General features: G+C 38.0%; 1 long non-coding RNA gene across 2 annotated transcripts in view; it reads right to left on the reverse strand.

Moving 5' to 3' along the window:
* LOC109496601 overlaps nt 1-13898 on the reverse strand; it is a 116372-nt gene extending 102474 nt beyond the window's left edge. The window contains exons 1-2 of one of the 2 annotated variants that reach the window (XR_006592835.1): nt 13112-13898; nt 901-1445 (exon numbers count right to left, since the gene is read on the reverse strand). This is a non-coding gene — a long non-coding RNA (uncharacterized LOC109496601). Of the gene's footprint in view, nt 1-900; nt 1446-2018; nt 2201-13111 lie in introns of those variants that run through there. The other variant, XR_006592836.1, reaches the window with a different exon arrangement.
* Between the last annotated feature and the right edge of the window lie 5136 nt (nt 13899-19034).

A 19034-nucleotide genomic window follows, 5' to 3' on the forward strand; every position in this document is an offset into this window, starting at 1 on the left:
GACAAAAAGACAAAAATCTCTGTCCTTGGTTAGATCACAGTCTCATTTAACATTTTATTTAATATACTGGTCAGACAGCCTAAAATGTTTCTGTTGTTAGAGTTATGTGACCTAAATATCCAATATTTATTCAAAGGTCTATAGAAGCAACTTTACATTGGCAGCCATGGCCCAAGGTAAAGTAGTAGTTAATGAAAGAAATGGGTCAATGCTTATGAGCTCCATAAATAGAAATTGCAATCACAATTGTACCTTTTTTTTTTTTTAATTTTTTTTTCAACGTTTTTATTTTTGGGACAGAGAGAGACAGAGCATGAACGGGGGAGGGGCAGAGAGAGAGGGAGACACAGAATCAGAAACAGAGCCTGACGCGGGGCTCGAACTCACGGACTGCGAGATCGTGACCTGGCTGAAGTCGGACGCTTAACCGACTGCGCCACCCAGGCGCCCCACAATTGTACCTTTTTTTAAGGCAATAGCTGAGTCCTGAAGCATTGTGGACAAATGCAACTACATTTCCCCACTGACAGAATTTAATAGCCCAGAATCACTTTTTTATCTCCACTTGGTCCTAAATGGATATAGTCTCCTTAGACTTTAGGTATTGATTAAGAACATGTGTGTAAAGCAACTAGCTCAGTTCTAAGTGCTTGTCGTGGATTATAGCATTCATTCATCACAACAAGCCTATGAGGTAGGTGCTGTTATAATCTCAGTTTTAAAGATGAGGGAATGGAAGTGCAGACAAGTTAAGTAAGTGGCCTAAGGTCATACAACCATTACACAGTAGACCCAGAACCTACATTTTCAACTACTACATGGCACTGCCTCAATAAAGACGAAGAAGAGAAAGAATAATGAGGAAAAGAAAGAGAAAGAGGAATAAAGAATTAAACTTACCCCAGCCTCCTCCCATGGATTTGAATATGGTCCAAGTAGCAAGAGAAGCAGGTTCTGTATTGCAAATGCTCCAGACCACTTTGGAACTTGATTATGACCACCTCAGCTTCAGGTGCCACAGATACAAAGTCAAGAAAAATCCCTGGCAGGTCTTAAAGTTGTGTCCTCAGAGGCAATATGAAGTTGGCAGGAACTACTTGCCTCGCTCAAGATCAGAGAAGCAAGGGAACAAAGTCCAAATTCTTTGACAATGTCTCACTACCCTATTCGCTGCACTATATTCCAAAGAAAAAGAGTTGCTTGCTATGGAAGAGGATACTCAAGGTCAGAAGAGCAGGAGGCCCAGACACTAGAATACCAAATAGCCATTAGTGAGTATATCCACCAAAGGAGTCTTCAGATAGAGGCTCTGAATGGTTCACCACTGACGATAAGCATCTCCACTGTACTTGAATGTTTCTCTTCTTTTTCTTTTTGCCTCCACAACACAGAATCTTCACTGACTTGATTTTCATTCTTTGCCAAGTCCACCCAAATTCACTGTCCTAGGTAAGTTAAAAGACATATATATACAGTCAGTTTTCCTATAACATGATATATGTATTCTTTAAAAATTGCTGCACTATGAAAAATTACACAATAAAAACCACAGGACTTATGGGGAAAATGGGACTAGAGGAACAACAATAAAAATATCAGCAACATGTTAAAAACCAGGTAAGAAAGGCAGCACAGTTTTGCACATGCTAATGGTTAAGAAATACATAAATACTACAATAAAAATGGCACTTTAACTTGAAAAAACCTAAAGTTTGCTTGTGGATGTGGGCATGGCAGATTATGAGTTATTGTGAAGTGGTGAAAGGAGTGTTATCTGAAATCAGATGAAAAGTTGTAAAACTAAATGTGAATGGCTGTGGCTAGTATATGTTTGACGTGTGTGTTTTGTGTATTACCCTACAGCTCAGTTCAGCTGGGTGCTGTTTTCTGCATTCACCTGGTGTTTCTTACTGATGGAATCATGCTCAAGCAAACACAAAATTCATGTCATGCTCAGATTGTCCACTGATATATCAATCACATTGGAACAAACAGACATTACAGCAGAACGGACTTACAATTATTTAGCTAGTAAGAAGATGGAAGACAGTGGCAGAATGGAGTATTATCAAGGACAATAAGCATCCAGTTAAAATTCCAAGCTACTTTTCCATGCTACTGTAAACGCATACACCTACAACTAAAAGAAAATATATTTTTATATTTTCCCTTTTGTTCCAAGATCCTAAGACAAAATACTGTGAGGGTTACAGGTCCTATTTATCTCCTAGTGTGAAGGCACTAACCTGGACCTGCTGCCTTCCCCAAAGAGACAGGACAGGTAAGTAGGAGTCTTTGGAGGATTATCGGACTTTAAATTTTTTTTTTAATGTTTATTTATTTTTGAGAGCCAGAGAGTGACAGAGCATGAGCGGGGGAGGGGCTGAGAGCGAGGGAGTCAGAATCCCAAGCAGGCTCCAGGCTCTGAGCTGTCAGCACAGAGCCCAAAACGGGGCTCGAACTCATGGACCACGAGATCATGACCTGAGCTGAAGTCACATGCTTAACTGACTGAGCCACCCAGGTGCCCCTATCGGACTTTTATAGAACCTTCACCTCAACCAGTACTTAACAGGCACAACTGAACTAAATAGAGACAGAAACAGCCCCCAGTGTCCATTTTTAATTATTTCCCTTGATTTTGTGCTTTTGCATATCTGATTCCCTCCTCCTGGAATATTTCCCCTTGTAATCGTTTTCAAAATATGTCCACAAATTTTTGATACTTCCCCACTTGAGGATGTGAAGTCTAATTCCTCTCCCCTTGAGTATGACCTGGACTTAATGACTCACTTCTAACAAACAAATAAAGAGATGGTATGTCACTTCTGATATTAGGTTATAAAAAATACTATGGGTTCCATCTTGATTTTCTGACCCTCCCCTTGGGATCATTTGCTATGAGGAAAGCCAGCTGCCATGCTTTAAGTTTCCCTAGAGAGAGGGCCATGTGGCAAGGAAAAAAACAGCCCACAAGAAACTGAGGCCTGCCAACAGTCATGTGAGTAAGCTTGGAAGCAGATTCTGCAATCCCAACTGGGCCTTGAGATGACTACACCTTGGCTGACAGTTTAATTGCAACCTCTTGACAGACTGAGCCAGACCCATTCATTTAAGCCACTCCCAGATTCTTGACTCTGAAATACTGTGTGAGATATTAATATTTGTTGTTTTAAACAGCTATGTTTGGGATAACTAATTAATGATAGCTATCTATTAGCAATAGATAACTAATACAACTCTTCCCCACTTGGTTCATTTTCATTTGTTCTTCAAGCAGCAACTGAAGTGTAACCTAGTCCATGAAATCATCCTGACGACGTTCTGCTACAGAGCCCACTCAGTAATCTTTTTCAAGTCTTACTTATTATATATTTTCAGTCTTTAAACTTCCATCTGGTTAGTGTTTATATTTTTTATTTCTTTGCTGAGGCTTTCTATTTTTCTATTTTTTTCAAGGATTTTGCCCTTGTTAGTGTATTTTTATAATAGCTTTGCTTTAATTTTTTCTGATAATTCCAACATCTGTCATCAAGGATGGCATCTGTTGATTGTCTTTTCTCATGTGAGTTAAGACTTTAATTCTTCATTTGCCTAATAATTTTGGATTGTATCCTGGATAATTTAGATGTTGCCTTATCAGGTCTTGGAAATTGTTTAAATCCTATGGAGAATGTTGATACTGATGTTTTTGTTTTAGCAGGCAGTCAACCTGGTTAGGTTCAAGTGAAAGTTCTGATCCAACATCTGTGGGTTGTGGTTCCAAAGTTTATTCCATTTTCAAAGCCTTTACAGCACTATCCAGGTATGTTTCACATGTTCACCATTAAGTGAATAGTCTGAGACCTGGGTGGTGGTCTATCTGTTCAGTTCTTAAAGAGTTTAGTCTGCTAAATAGGACCTAATCCACACATGTTCACTCAGGGATGAGCTCTGTAGTTCATAAACAACTTTATAAGGTCACTTTCCCAAGCTTCTCCTTTTCTATGATCTCCTCGGCACTTTTCAGAACGCTGAGGCTATTTTTGTGTAGTCCTCTGGCCTGAAAGCTAAGGCTTTAGTTACCCTGCTCTACAATGCACTTTTGCAATTGTACCCTTGTTTGGGTCCAAGCAATAGGAGACAGAGAGAGGAAAAAAAGCAATGGAAGTTAGCCCAACCCTCTGTGAACCACAGATCCAACAAAAAGGGAGGAAAATTCCCTATCCTCAAAGTTTTAGCCCCTACAGGCTCCAATTATCAGCTGCTGCCACCTATTGCCACAGAATGGGAGCCAGAACACAAGAAAACAGAAAAGAGTAGAAAAAAAGGAGGACTTCCACACTAAGTGTTAGGATTTCCCTTTTCCATTATTTTTTTTATTTTATTTATTTTGAGAGAGAGAGCATGCACAGGGGAGGGGCAGAGATAGAGGGAGAGAGAGAATCCTAACAGTAAAGAGCCTGATGCAGGGCTCAAACTCAAAAATTGTGAGATCACGACCTGAGCTGAAATCAAGAGTTGGACGCTTAACTGACTGAGCCACCCAGGTGCCATCCCCTTTTCCATTCTTGAGCCACAATTAGATTGCTTCTCCTAGATCTCTCTGTGTCTGCTTCCTGATGGCTGCTTAACAGGATTCTAGTGTGCTGAGTTCAGGCCAGGGTATAGCAGAATTTTTAAATGGCATACTTATCACCAGTTCAGTTAATACTTTGATTTCTGTTTTTCTCCCCCAATCTGCTACTATTTACCTTTCATACTGTTCAATGATCCATTCATTCTGTTCAGATTTTATATCTATAATACAATGGTGAAGACAAGGTAGAGTATGCTTATTTCATCTAACCCATAACTGGAATCCCATGATACTATATTATAATTACCTAATCTTGTTTTTCTGTTTCTCCCTCCAAGCTCCTTAGAACAGAGATTTTGTATATCACCCCATAACTAGAACATAGCCTGAAATAACATTGGTGATTAATAAATTTTTCAGTAATCACTGAATGATTGAAGGCCCAATCCCAGAAAAGTACCCATTCCTAGAGTCCAAAAGCAAGGACACCAGCTTGGCAGCATAAGCATGGAGCAGAGCTTGTACCAGTGACAAAGAATTACAGTGCCCTTTTTAGTAGTGTAAGTCATTTCCACAGAGGGCCTCTTATGGCAATGCTCCCATCTTTGCCATCTAATCCATTATTACTTGCAGGACAGAGGTTTCACATGTAGTAGTAAAGGGATGAGTATATATATATATATATATATATATATATATATATATATATATATATATAAATGACCATCAATCAAAACATTTCAATGAACAAACCAACTTGTTCTATGCTAGGCACAGGAAGAATAGAAAAGGAGGAGGAATTGCCCCTACTTCTCAAGGAACTTACAGTTACAATACAGTTACAAAGACTCATATGGAAAAACAAAAAAAAATCAAGACATGACATCAGGAAATATGTAATTGTGAAGAGCACTGTAGTAGTTCAAAGGAGGTGCAGATCAGTGCACACTGGCTCAGCTACAGCAGAGGAAGAGGCAGGACTTGAGACGAGTCTTCAACTATGGATTAGAGTGTAGTAAGTGGAGGGTTTTTTAGAAATATTAAGCAACACAAGCAAAGATATGAATATGGGGAAGGGCATGAAAAATAGATGGGCCTGACTAGACAAAAGATTATATTTGATGAACCATAAGAAGACTCAGTGGTCTATACTTATTGCTACATTCTGGCCATGGTGTCAAATAATATTAAAATCCCAGGGCTAAGAGGGATCTTCACTTATTCAACCCCATCCAATGCCTAAGACTCTTATTGTTTTGTGCATCCAATTCCCCTCACCCTTCTCCTAATACACACACACACACACACACACACACACACACACACACACCACTCTCTTTCTGACCACATTGGTCCATTTAGAATCAGTGTATCTCTTTTGAGAAGTATCAGAAAATATTTTCTATCTCTACTGGGGTTGCCAGGACATCACATGGAGAGAGCCTAAATGCAGAATAAAGGAAAGCAAAGACAAACAGGGCCCCCTCCAAAAAATGGCAAGAAAGAGTCTGATGATATCAAGTGATCCCTTGAACCAGCCCTCCCTGAAATCACTTCCCTATTATATCACACAATAGACTCTATTTTTAAGCTTTTTGAATTGGGTTTCTGCTCATGTGCCACAAAAAGAGTCTTGACTAACACAAGCCTTCTCCACACTCTGTTCACCAACTGGTTAAGCAGCCCAATGGTTTGGAGTCTTCAGATTGTAGGGCAAACATTTCTTTTTGAGGCAGCCTATAACATCTTTAGACAGCCCTCTTAAAATATTACTCCTTTTATTGAATTAAAATTTGCCTTCCTGTTACTTCATCTTCTTGGTTCTAGTACTCATCTCTGGAACCAAATAGAACAAGGGTAATCCCTCTGGCACACTCCTTTGAGGACAGCTTTTGTGTCTTCCTTGAGATTGCTCACACTCAGTTCCTTCAACAGTTCCTCATGGCATAGTTTGTATGACTGCAGGTACTCTTACCAGCCTGGTCACACTGCTCTGAATGGGTTCCAGTTTGTAAAAGGTATTGTCCAAGACTAAGTGAAACATTCTAATTTGATGAATACACATTACAATGGGATTGTCGATTCTCTCACATTCTATCATCATAGTGGTTCTCAACTTTGGTTTCCCATTTGAATCACCTGGGGAGCTTTAAACCTACTTATTTCTAGGCCCTACCAACACAGATTCCTATGCAGTTGATCTGGATTGCAACCTGTGAAGCCAAGTGTGTGAACCACCATATTAAGGTGTCATGAAAAAAATGCATAGACATGGGCAAAATAAGTGAAAAGGGTTAAATGGTACAAACTTCTAGTTATAAAATAAATAAGTCACAGGGATAAAAAGTACAACATAGGAAATACAGTAAAAAAATATTGTAATAACTTGCATGGCAACAGATGGTAACTACACTTATTGTGGTGAATGAGTAATGTATAAAATTCTAACTATATATTAGTTATAGAATGTACTAATATTAATATATTAGTATTAGTATAATATTTTATATATAGAATTATTGAATCACTATTAATCGCTATCACTTGAAACTAATATAACACTGTATGTCAACTATACTTAAATAAAAAACAGAATAAGACATTTGAAACAAGCATATAGACACATCTCACAGCTAACTTACATTTGAGCTCATTGTACATTAAAGCCCCTAAGACTTTTTAATATGAGTCTGCTAAGCCACATTCCATATTTGGGTAATCAGTTTCTTGGACTTTCCCCATAGTCTTTTGTGCTACATTTTTAAATTTCATCTTGCAGATTCAGCCCATCTACCAAATATGTCAAAATTTGCAGAATCATAATTCTGGCTTCCATTGTGTATACTATGCCTTTGTAAATCTTATGAGCCTGTTTTTTTATAACTTCAACCAAGTCATGAATAAAAATGTTTAATAGGACAAGGTTAAGGACAGTACTCTATAACTTATTACTAGAAATCATCATATTAAGTGTCCAAATCTGTACCCATACCTTTTTGTTATATTACTTCAACAAACTATACTAATTGACATAACTGTATGAATGAGACCACAGATCTTCATACTTTCCACAAATACATCATGAGAAATCTTGCTAAATGCCTGGATTACAGCCACATATATATTGTAGGCTACATTCTCCAGAGCCATCACTCAACTAATTAAATAAGCAAATGAAATTTGTATTATATGACTTCTCAGCAAATCCATGTTGACTCCTACTGATCAGAGCTAACTCTTCTTAGGATTATAAACTATCTTCTAATTGCAATCTCTAGAATTATTGTCTAAGATTGACATAAAGTTTGCCAGCCTGTGTTTCATATAATCAATCCATCATTACTTCCTTTCCAAAACCTACAATTTCATTTGGCCATTTCATGACTTCCTGAAAATTGGTCCAGCTTCTTCAAGTTTTATTATCTGCAGAAGAATCCAGAAATTAATGTCTATGATTATGTCTGATGTGTGACTTTCACAGAGAGCCCAAGACACTGAAGTAACCAGCCTCTCCTTCAGTCCAACTTTCTGCTGCAAAATTGAGTACTACAGACATTAGAAATCATCAAAACACCCCATTAGGGAACCAAAGAAAGGCACCTTCCCCATCTTAGCTCAATAGTCTTTTCCTTCTTTGTTCATTATATTCACTATCATTGTGTTTCTCCAGTAGGGGTTGCCAAAGTGTGTGTGTTGGCAGGGGGCTGATTTCTATGTCATCAACTTTTATCTATGGCTGTACTGTAACTTTGAGAGTTTTGCTGCTTTATCATTCTCTTTGAGCTGGGAGCAAAGAGAGAACCCACATTATTATTTAGTAGAAGCTGCAATTGAAGAGTCTGGGCAGCAAGCAGAATAAGGAGCAGCAGAATATTCCTTTGTTCTCACACAGCTGCTTGCCTTTTACCTCTATATTTTATATGCTTAGATCTTACCTGTCAAACGCTTTCATGTCTCTCTTCCTCCCTCTCTCATGTTCCCTCTTTCCTTTCCTCCACCTTCTGTTTCTCAAATACATTGCTATATTATGTTCTCATGGCAAGGCTGGGCCTCTCAAGTTGATCTGAATTCATTATTTTTGCCAGTTTTATCCCAATTTGATGGAATTTCTTGATCACACATTGAAAGGCAGCTAAGATGAAAAGAGGCACTCTCATGAGCATAACTGGTCCTAACAGAACTGGTCAACAAGCAAAGTCTTAGATGTCATTGTCCTCAGCTAATGCTACCAGGCATGGGAAAGGGAGGGCATATTAGAGGAAATACACACTTTTCCCCTGAATCTCGTTTTGCAGGTCAAGTGCTGACCTAGGAGTTATGCCTCCTTTGATACATTTTCTGCAGTTCTTGGGAAGGAGGCTCTGGTGTAGAAGTATGAGCACTGGCCTTGGTTACCTCAGCTCCATCACTGATTTATGTGTGTCTTGGTATACCCATTCAACTTTTCTAAGCCTATTATTTTATCCCTGGGTTGGGATAATAACAATAACAACACCAACAATAATAACAACAATAATATTGATCCCTATGAGATTGATAGGAGGATTTGAGTGACATGAAAGAATTCTATAAGCTTTGATCTTCATGAACTAAGAAGAGTGGGTTACTGAGTCTCAAGGCCCTCATATGAGCTATGTGTATATAAAATATTATCAATTATAATAATGATAGTTAAAATGTATGAGTGTATCTGACAGCCCCTCTTCTAAGCACTACACACACACATACACATACACACACGTGTGTACATGTGTAACCACATACATAAAAACTAGGGTTCTTCCAGACACCATGCCACCTACCTGTGCCATCTCAGCTCACACAACAGAGGCACCGTGGTGCACAAAAAAAGAGCACAAAGTAAGGCATCAGGAGTTCTGAGCTATAACACTCAATAAACCATGAATTCACTCTGCAGACTTAAGCAAGTCACCCCCACCAGTGATAAACTAGACAATGCCTACAAACCCTTCCTCTTATATGCTAAGACTAATAGTAAAGGGGACATAGCACTAATGGCAATGCAGGAAGAATCCCTGTTTCAATGCCTCATTGTGCATACTGGTGGGGAAGGATTGGTTCTCACACCAATTACCAGGGCTGTCCCAGCCTTTGTGTTCAGCCAGCACAGTATGCTGGTGTCTCTCCTGATGAGGATGGAAAGGATGATGAAGATGAGTATCAGCTGTTTTGTGAAGTCTGGAGTCTTAGTGCCTTCAAAGGAATGGCAGGAGATGACCCTGGCCTTGATTCCAACAGAATTCCTCTTGCTAGTTTTATCCAGATTCAAACCCACCTTAATCCTTATCCCATCAAATACCTTATAAAAGGTCTCAAATGCCATTCTCCAACCCCAGAACCCAAGCAGTCCAGGTACCATCACCAAGAGCAATGGCAACTTCTACTTCTGCTCAACCACTGCTGCAAAAGGCTAACAAGGGAAGGCTACACTTCATCGTAACCCTAAGAAGAGTCTCTATCTTTCTCTAAGAAGGCTCCAAAGGATAAATATTTTCTAAGTGGCCACCCAGGTGGTATGAGAAAGCCTCTTACTCAAATTGCTCTCTTCCATAACCTAATGCCTTTATGCATGAAATTCCACTGTATATCATTTCTTTGAGAGAAGCATGCTGTTAATATGCCTATAATATATGAGAAAGGTAACACATTAATCCATTAACACATTAACCTATACTTTATCAGGTAAATTTGACATACAACAGGTCCCAAAGGGATTGGGATACAAGACAAGGAATTCCTGATAATAATGATTATGAAGAATATAAAGAGATCTCCAGAGATAGAGGACACTCCTTGAATTGCAAGCATGGCCAGAAATCCATGACAGGATGTGGAATATGGGAAAGGGCGGGCATATTAGAGGAAACACACACTTTTCTAACAATAAAATCTCATTTTTTAAAAAATATTTCTTTGCTTATTTATTTTTGACAGAGACACAAAGTGTGAGCAGAAGAGGGGCTGAGAGAGGGGGAGATACAGAATCCAAAGCAGGCTCCAGGCTCTGAGCTGCTAGCACAGGGCCCTACACGGGGCTCGAACTCACGAACGTTGAGATCATGACCCGAGCTGAAGTCGGACGCTCAACTGACTGAGCCACCTAGGCACCCCTTCATTTTCTACTTATAAATCTCAGGACTGGTAAATAGAAGGGTAGAGATCCTTGCCAGTTTCAAACAGATAAAGCAAGACCATAACACATAAATTTGACTAAGATAACTGACTTTATCAGGAGGTGCAATTGAATCAGTGGAGGAGGAGTGCCTGGGTGGCGCAGTAGGTTAAGCGTCCGACTTCAGCCAGGTCACGATCTTGCGGTCCGTGAGTTCGAGCCCCGCATCAGGCTCTGGGCTGATGGCTCGGAGCCTGGAGCCTGTTTCCGATTCTGTGTCTCCCTCTCTCTCTGCCCCTCCCCCGTTCATGCTCTGTCTCTCTCTGTCCCAAAAATAAATAAAAAACGTTGAATCAGTGGAGGATACACAAATTCAAGTCCCTCCCGTTCTCTGAACCTCATTTTCGCCATATACAAGATGAGGAGTTTGGATAACCCAAGCCTAAGATCTCATCTAACTCTAACATCCTATAATTAAATTCTCAAGAACTTGCCGGTATACTATTAAAGCAAACAGAAGAGATTCAGGATCCATTGGTACTTGTACTTTGAGACAGATTATTTTTTCAGTCAATATTTATTGAATGCTTAATATATGCCAGGACTATGTTAGGCACTACACAAGGCCCTTCACAGGCATCATCTCATTTAATCTCCCCAATACCTTAGGAGACAAACACTATTATTAGTCCTATAATGAAACTGAGACTCAGAGAGGTTAAATGAATTTTGTAAGATCACACAGTTGGTAAATGATAGAATTCAAACCCAGGATTATTTGATTCCATATCCTGACACTAGCCACTCTTTAGCAAAATTATGATAGAACACATATCACCATACCCTTAGAATGACCAAGCATAAGCAAAATGAAGAAAATGGCTGTGTGATGCCATGGAAAACATAAGCTTTGGATTCAGACAGATGTGGCTGTAACTTCTGACTCTGTTAATTTACTTACTCTAAGCTTAGGTTTCCTTATCTTTAAAATGAGAATAAAAGGGTTGATATCAGAACCAAATCTCAATGAATAACATAAAAATGTAAAGCACTTGGTACATGGTAAATAATAAGAGAATTCTTTCCCACTGTAAAGCCTTACCAATTAAGTTTATGAACCAAAGGAAGGATGCAAGCATAATTATACTCTTTTCCAGGTTCTACAGGTTGTGTGGTTCTAAAATACCACCAAGAATGAGGTAGAAAACCTGCCTTAATTTGCAAAACAACTTAGGGCCCATGCATCTGATAGAAAGCAGCTAGGCTAGGCATCTATTCTTTAGTCTCTAAGCTACATACTCATTCTGCATTTGAGTAACTAGTGGGGATGAACTCTAAGAAGCCAAAAGCAATGTAACACCAAGGGCAGTGTGCCACTGCTTCAGCTCTTCCAAGCTAACTCACTTTGATACCTAAATTTCTGTTGTCAAAGAAATAGGATTCTCTGAGTCCTAGGCAGATTGTGAGTGTAGTTAGGATGATCCTACCCAGGTGGTGGAAAAAAGGTACAGAGAGGAGAGTGAGATTATTGAGCCCAGACTGTGGCAGGAGCCAGAGGTAGTGAAATAGAGTTACAGTACCCATATTCCTGAAAACTCCCTTTCCTAAGGCATATAAAGAATAGAACACTGGTGGCGAATACTACTAGCTCTTAGCTTGCTGAACATACTCAGAGTAAATAACAAGAATCTTTAATCTTTACTGAGTTCCTGAAGCTCAGAACAATGTCATGAGGGAGACTGGGAAGAAATTATAACCTTACTTCACATATGAGGAATCGAAGACTCAGAGACAATATGTAAGTTACCCTCAGTCCTCAGACATTAAAGGATAGAAATAGTATTCAACCCCAAATATGTTTAGATACCACTGTAGAGTTCATCACATGGGAAGAAAGAGAGTCATGAGGAATGAACCAGCATACAACCCTATAATCTGTGGCTTCTTGTTAGCAGAAGCTATGCAGAGAGACCTATAGGGATGCTGATGCTGCATTTACAAATGGGACCAAGAATAACAAATCCAGTTTAGGGAAGTAGGAACTTTGATGCTTACGCTACAAGTCTCCACTATGCTCTGATGCCCCAAATAAAACTAGCAGAATTTTGCAGAACTAGCAGAGCTGGTGATAAACAGAAGAAAATTTCATTCCTTTGTAAGAACTCTTCTAGGAGGAAAAACAGGCGTGGAAATAGTAAACAGTGAAGAAAGCAGAGATTACAATATACTTAGGCTTTAGAATTTAAATAAAAATCCTATGTTCATTTACATTTCACATGGAAACATAAGATGGTCTCAACCAAATATTTATATGGTCATAAGAGGTCTGTCAGTTGCCACAATAATGCTGCATAGCAAACTACCCCTAAACTCAGAAATGTGAAACAACAGACATTTATTTTTACCCACATGTCACTCACCTAGGTTAGGCCTACGTGGGCTTGGCACCAGACTTTGGGATGGATCCAGGTATGCTCCACATATCTCTCATTTTCCCTGGAACAGCGGGATCCGTGGGTCATGTTCACTTCATGGTAATGGCAGAAGGGCAAAAGATAAGTCTAACAACAAAATATATTCTATACCTCTGCCCTTGTCATGTCTCCTTAGCCAGATGACTAAGCACAAAGTCAAGGGGTGATGGACCATACTCCAACCACTACTAGGCCAAAGCAAATCACAAGGCCAAGCTCAATATTAAAATGGTATGGAGGTATATTCCTCCCACAGAGATTGAGGAGTAAGGTCAAGGGAGTGAACAATAAATGTAACACAGTCAATAAAAGTTTTAGATGTGGGGCAGCATTTATTTAACTTAAAAAGGCAACACAGCATACTGATGAAAAGCTTCGGCTGTGACATTAGGCATACTTGAATTGAAATCCCACTTTTCCACTTAGTATACTAGCTTTTTGCACCCAATCACCATCTTTTATGTGCCAATATGGGGAATAGGGGGAGAGGAGGCAATCAAAATTAGGAGAATGTTTGTTGTACTTAAGGTATCACCCCAATAAAATGTTAAAATTGCTGTAACCAAGAAGAAAAAAATGTTTATGTATCCAAGGGTTCCAGTTAATTAAGAGGTGCCTGGCTGGCTCAGTTGGTAGAGCATTGCCACTATTTATTTCAGGATCATGAATTCAAGCCTCACATTAGGGGTAGAATTTACTTTTAAAAATGTAGAATCATCCGATATTATTAGGGTGTCTGGCTGGTTCAGTCAGTAGAGCATGTGACTCTTGATCTCAGGTTTGTAAGTTCAAGTCCCATGTTGGGTGTACAGATTTACTTAAAAATAAAATCTTAAAAAAATGTTTTTAAAAAGGTCCCAATTAATTAAGTCTCAACTGTTTTATTTTTTACTTTGCTTTGATTTCAAAGAGAAAATGAATCATTTCCTGCAACAAACCAAAATGACTCTAGGGGCGCCTGGGTGGCTCAGTCAGTTAAGCAATCAACTCTTGGATTTGGCTCAGGTCATGATCTCATGGTTCATGAGCTCAAGCCCTGCATCTGGCTCCATACTAACAGTGTGGAGCCTGCTTGGGATAGACTACTATCCATATTCTAGTCTGGCCACTGGGTGTCACACAGGCAGGAAATATTCAAATAGCACTGCAAAAGTTTGTTTGTTTGTTTGTTTTAAGCAGGCTTTACACCCAGAACAGAGCCCAACATGGGGCTTGAACTCAAGACCATGAGATCAAAACCTGAGCTGAGATCAAGGGTCATATGATTAACCAACTGAGCCACCCAGGCACCCCATCACTACAAAAGTTTTAAAAACTAAACTGATATAGGAACTTCAGCCCACAGAAGGAGTGTTGGAAATTGTGGTCTTAACTAAACCAGATTATCTGATTAAAAATGAAAATATCAACATGTTCAACAGTTTTTAAGCAAGTCCTAGGGTATCAAAATGTAATATTCAAAATGTCCATGATACAATCCAAAATTACTAGACATACAAATGACTACAAAATCTTGACTTACATAGGAAAAGATAATCAAGAGGTCAGTCATGGAATGACACAGATGTTGGGATTATCTGATAAAGTCTTTAATTCAGCTATTATAAAAATGCTCAAGTGAAAATAATGAACACTTTTTAAATTTGTTTAATGTTTATTTAGTTTTGAGAGAGAGAGAGAGAGGCAGAGCTTGACTGAGGGAGGAGCAGAGAGAGAGAAGGAGACACATAATTGAAAGCAGGCTCCAGGCTCTGAGCCATCAGCACAGAGCAAGACATGGGACTCGAACTCATGAACCATGAGATCATGACCTGAGCCAAAGTGAGACGTTCAAATGACTGAGCCACACAGGTGTCCCAATAATGAATACTCTTGAAACAAATAGTAAAATCCAACATTATCTGTAAAGAAAAAAAGATGTATAAAAGAATCAAGTGAAAATATTAAAATCAAAAAAATAACTTAAGGACTCATTAAATAGTCTCATTAAGTAGACAGGACAGAGGAAAGAATCTGTGAATTTGAAATAGAATCAAAAAATATTACCCATGATGAAATGTAGAAACAAACAAACAAGGTTTAAAAAAAAATGAACAGAGTCTCAGAGAACTGTGGAGCAACAACAAAAGATTTAACAATAGTGTCCTCAGAGTCTTAAAAGGAGAAGAAAAATAATGTAGTGCTGAAAAAATATTTGAAGAAATAATAGCTGAAAACATCTCAAGCTTAGCAAAAGAAAAAAACCCTACAGATTCAAGAAGCTGAGGGAACCTCAAATTGGATAAACCTAATAAAATGAATGAAATGAAATGAATGTCAAGATCATGCATCATGGTTGAACTTCTAAAAAATAAAGACAAAGAAAAAAATCCTGAAAGCAACCAGAGAGAAATAGGGATGGGGGAGTGTTACAAAGGACTGTAGGTTTTTCATTAAAGACCATGAAGGGCAAGGAAGTTGCATGATATTTTTAAAGAAAAGAAATATTATCCCAGAATTCTATGTCCAGTGAAAACATCCTTCAGGAGTGAAAGTAAAATAAAATCATTTTCAAACAAAAGAATCTAAATTCATAAACAGTTTACTTGTTCTTAATCGCAAAAGGAAATTCTTCAGATAGAAAGGAAATAATACCAAGAGAAAACTTGGAACTTCAGGAATAAAGGAGCATAAAAAGAATTGTATCTGAATAAGTATAATAGAAATGGGCAGAAGAAATATTTGAAGTAATGGCTGATATTTTCCCAAAATGAATGTTTGACCCCAAGCCATAGATACAAGAAGCCCAGAAAATACCAAATATAACAAATACCATAAAATCTACAACTCAGTGGGAATGCAAGCTGGTGCAGCCACTCTGGAAAACAGTATGGAGATTCCTCAAAAAATTAAAAATAGAACTACCCTATGACCCAGCAACTGCACTACTATGTATTTATCCAAGGTATACAGGTGTGCTGTTTTTAAGGGATACATGCACCCCAATATTTATAGCAGCACTATCAACAATAGCCAAAGTATGGAAAGAACCCAAATGTCCATCGATGGATGAATGGATAAAGAAGAAGTGGTATATATATACAATGGAGTATTACTTGGCAATAAAAAGGAATGAAATCTTGCCATTTGCAACTACATGGATGGAACCAGAGGGTATTATGCTAAGCGAAATTAGTCAGAGAAAGACACATATCATGTGACTTCACTCATATGAGGACTTTAAGAGACAAAACAGATGAACATAAGGGAAGGGAAACAAAAATAATATAAAAACAGGGAGGAGGACAAAACATGAGACTCTTAAATATGGAGAACAAGCAGAGGGTTACTGTATGGGGTGTGGGAGGGGAATGGGCTAAATGGGAATGGGTAAGGGGCACTAAGGAATCTACTCCTGAAATCATTGTTGCACTATATGCTAACTAATTTGGATGTAAATTAAAAAAATTTTTTTAAATCTACAACTCAGTACATCATATTCAAACTGAAGAAAACCTAAAGACTATAGGAAAATTTTGAAGGAAATCAGAGGGGAAAACCCACCTTACTTACAGAAGAACAAGGGTAAGAATTACATTGGACTTCTCAGAAACCATGTAAACTGAAATATTTAAAGTGTTGAAAGAAAGAAAAACACCACCCAGAGCACTATATTCAGCAAAATTATATTTCAAAAGACCTTCAGGCAAAAACTGAAGGAATGTGTTCCCAGTAGACCTGCCTTACAAGAAATGCTAAAGAAGTTCTTTAGTGAGGAGGAAAATTATATAGGTCATAAAAAGAAGAGCATCAGAGAAGGAATAAATGAAAGTTAAAAAAAATCTTTTATCTTGTATTAGTCTTAACTGATCTAACAGATAACTCTTCAAAGTAGTGATAGCAACAATGTATTAGAGAGATTGTAGCATATGGATATGTGAAATAAATGACAGTAAAATAATACGGGACAGGAGGGAGGATTTGGGAATACTGCTATAAGGTATCTGCACTACTCATGAAATGGCACGGTGTTATTTGGAAGTGGACTTAGATAATTTTTAAATGCATATTGGAGACTCTATTAGAATTTCCAAAAGAAGAATCATTTATATGCTGAGAAAATTGAATTACATAAAATGCTCAATTAAAACCAGAGAAGCCAGAAAAATGGGAGAAGATAAAAAAGAAACAGAGCAAATGCAATGAACAAAAGCAGTTGAAGAGCACCTGGGTGGTTCAGCTGGTTAAGCCTCTGACTCTTGATTCAGCTCAGGTCATGGTCTCATATTTTGTGAGATAGAGCCCTGCATTGGGTTGTGTACAGCACAGAGCCTGCTTGGGATACTCTCTCTCCTCTCTCTGCCCCTCACCCTCAAAATAAATAAACTTAAAAAAATTTAATAAGAAAAGAAAGAAAGCAGTTGCAAATATAGTAGATATTAATCTATCATATGATATCAATAATCATTTTAAATTTGAATGGTCTCAATACACAAATTATAATACAGAGACTTTCAAAGTAAATAAAACAATAAGACCCAACTACATGTTGTCTATAAGAAATTCACTTTAAATATAAAGACACGGGTGTATTAAAAGTAAAGGATGGAGAAAGATATACCATGCTAACACTAATCAAAAGAAAGTCGAAGTAGCTATGTTAATTTCAGACATAGCAAACTTCAGAAAAAAATAGAAATTATCAGAGGTGAGAAGATGATACATAATGATAAAGGGGTCAATTCTCCAAGAAGATATAATGATTTTTGAAATGTATGCACTTAACAAGAGAACATCAAAATATATTAGGCAAAAACTGATAAAACTGTAAGGAGAAATGGACAAATTGTCTCCTCTATCAATAATTGACAGATCCAGCAAGCAGTAAATTAGTAAGGATATAGTTGACCTGAGCAGCATCATCAGTTGTGTCTAATTGACATTATAGAATAATTCAACCAACAACAGCAGAACACGCATGCTTCTCAAGTTGAAATGAACATTCACTAATTTAGACCACATCATATAACATAAAACACACCTTAACACATTTAAAAGACTAGAAATCATACAGAGTATGCTCTCAGACCGCAGTGGAATTGAACTAGAAATCAATAACAGAAAGATAGCTGGAAAAATGCCAAAATAATTGGAGATAAAACAACAGACTTCTTTTGCTTTTGAGAGAGAGAGAAAGAGAGTGAGTGGGGGCAGGAGAGAGAGAGAGAGAGAGAGAGAGAGAGAGAGAGAGAGAGAGAGAGAATCCCAAGAAGGCTCTGTGCAGAGCATGGAGCTTGATCCTATCACCCTGGAATCATGACCTGAGCTGAAATCAAGAGTCATTTAACTGACTGAGCCACTCAGGCACCCCACAATAGACTTCTAGATAATATATAGATCAAAGAAGCCTCAAGAAAAATTTTCAAATATTGTGAACTAAATTAATATGAATATACAACTTAGAAAATTTTGTGGAATGAAGCAAGAGCAATGCTAAGAGGAAAATTTGTACCATTAAATGCATACGTTAGAAAAGAAGATGTAAAATCAATAATCTAAGCTTACATATTAGGAAACTATAGAAAGAAGAGCATATAAGCCTAAAGCAAGCAGAAGAAAATTAATTAAAAATAGAGAGGATATAAATGAAATTAAAAACAGAAATTTAATAGAGAATATCAATGAATCAAAAAAGCTGATTCTTTGAAAAGAATAATAAAATGATAATCATCTGTCAAGCTAACCAAGAAAAATATAAGAGAGAAGACACAAATTACTCATCAGAAATGAAAAAGAGGAGGGGTGCCTGGGTGGCTCAGTCAGTTAAGCGTCCAACTTCCGCTCAGGTCATGATCTCGTGGTACACGAGTTCAGGCCCCACATTGGGCTC

The sequence above is a fragment of the Felis catus genome, chromosome X (assembly GCF_018350175.1).
Source record: "Felis catus isolate Fca126 chromosome X, F.catus_Fca126_mat1.0, whole genome shotgun sequence".
Taxonomy (NCBI): domain Eukaryota; kingdom Metazoa; phylum Chordata; class Mammalia; order Carnivora; family Felidae; genus Felis; species Felis catus.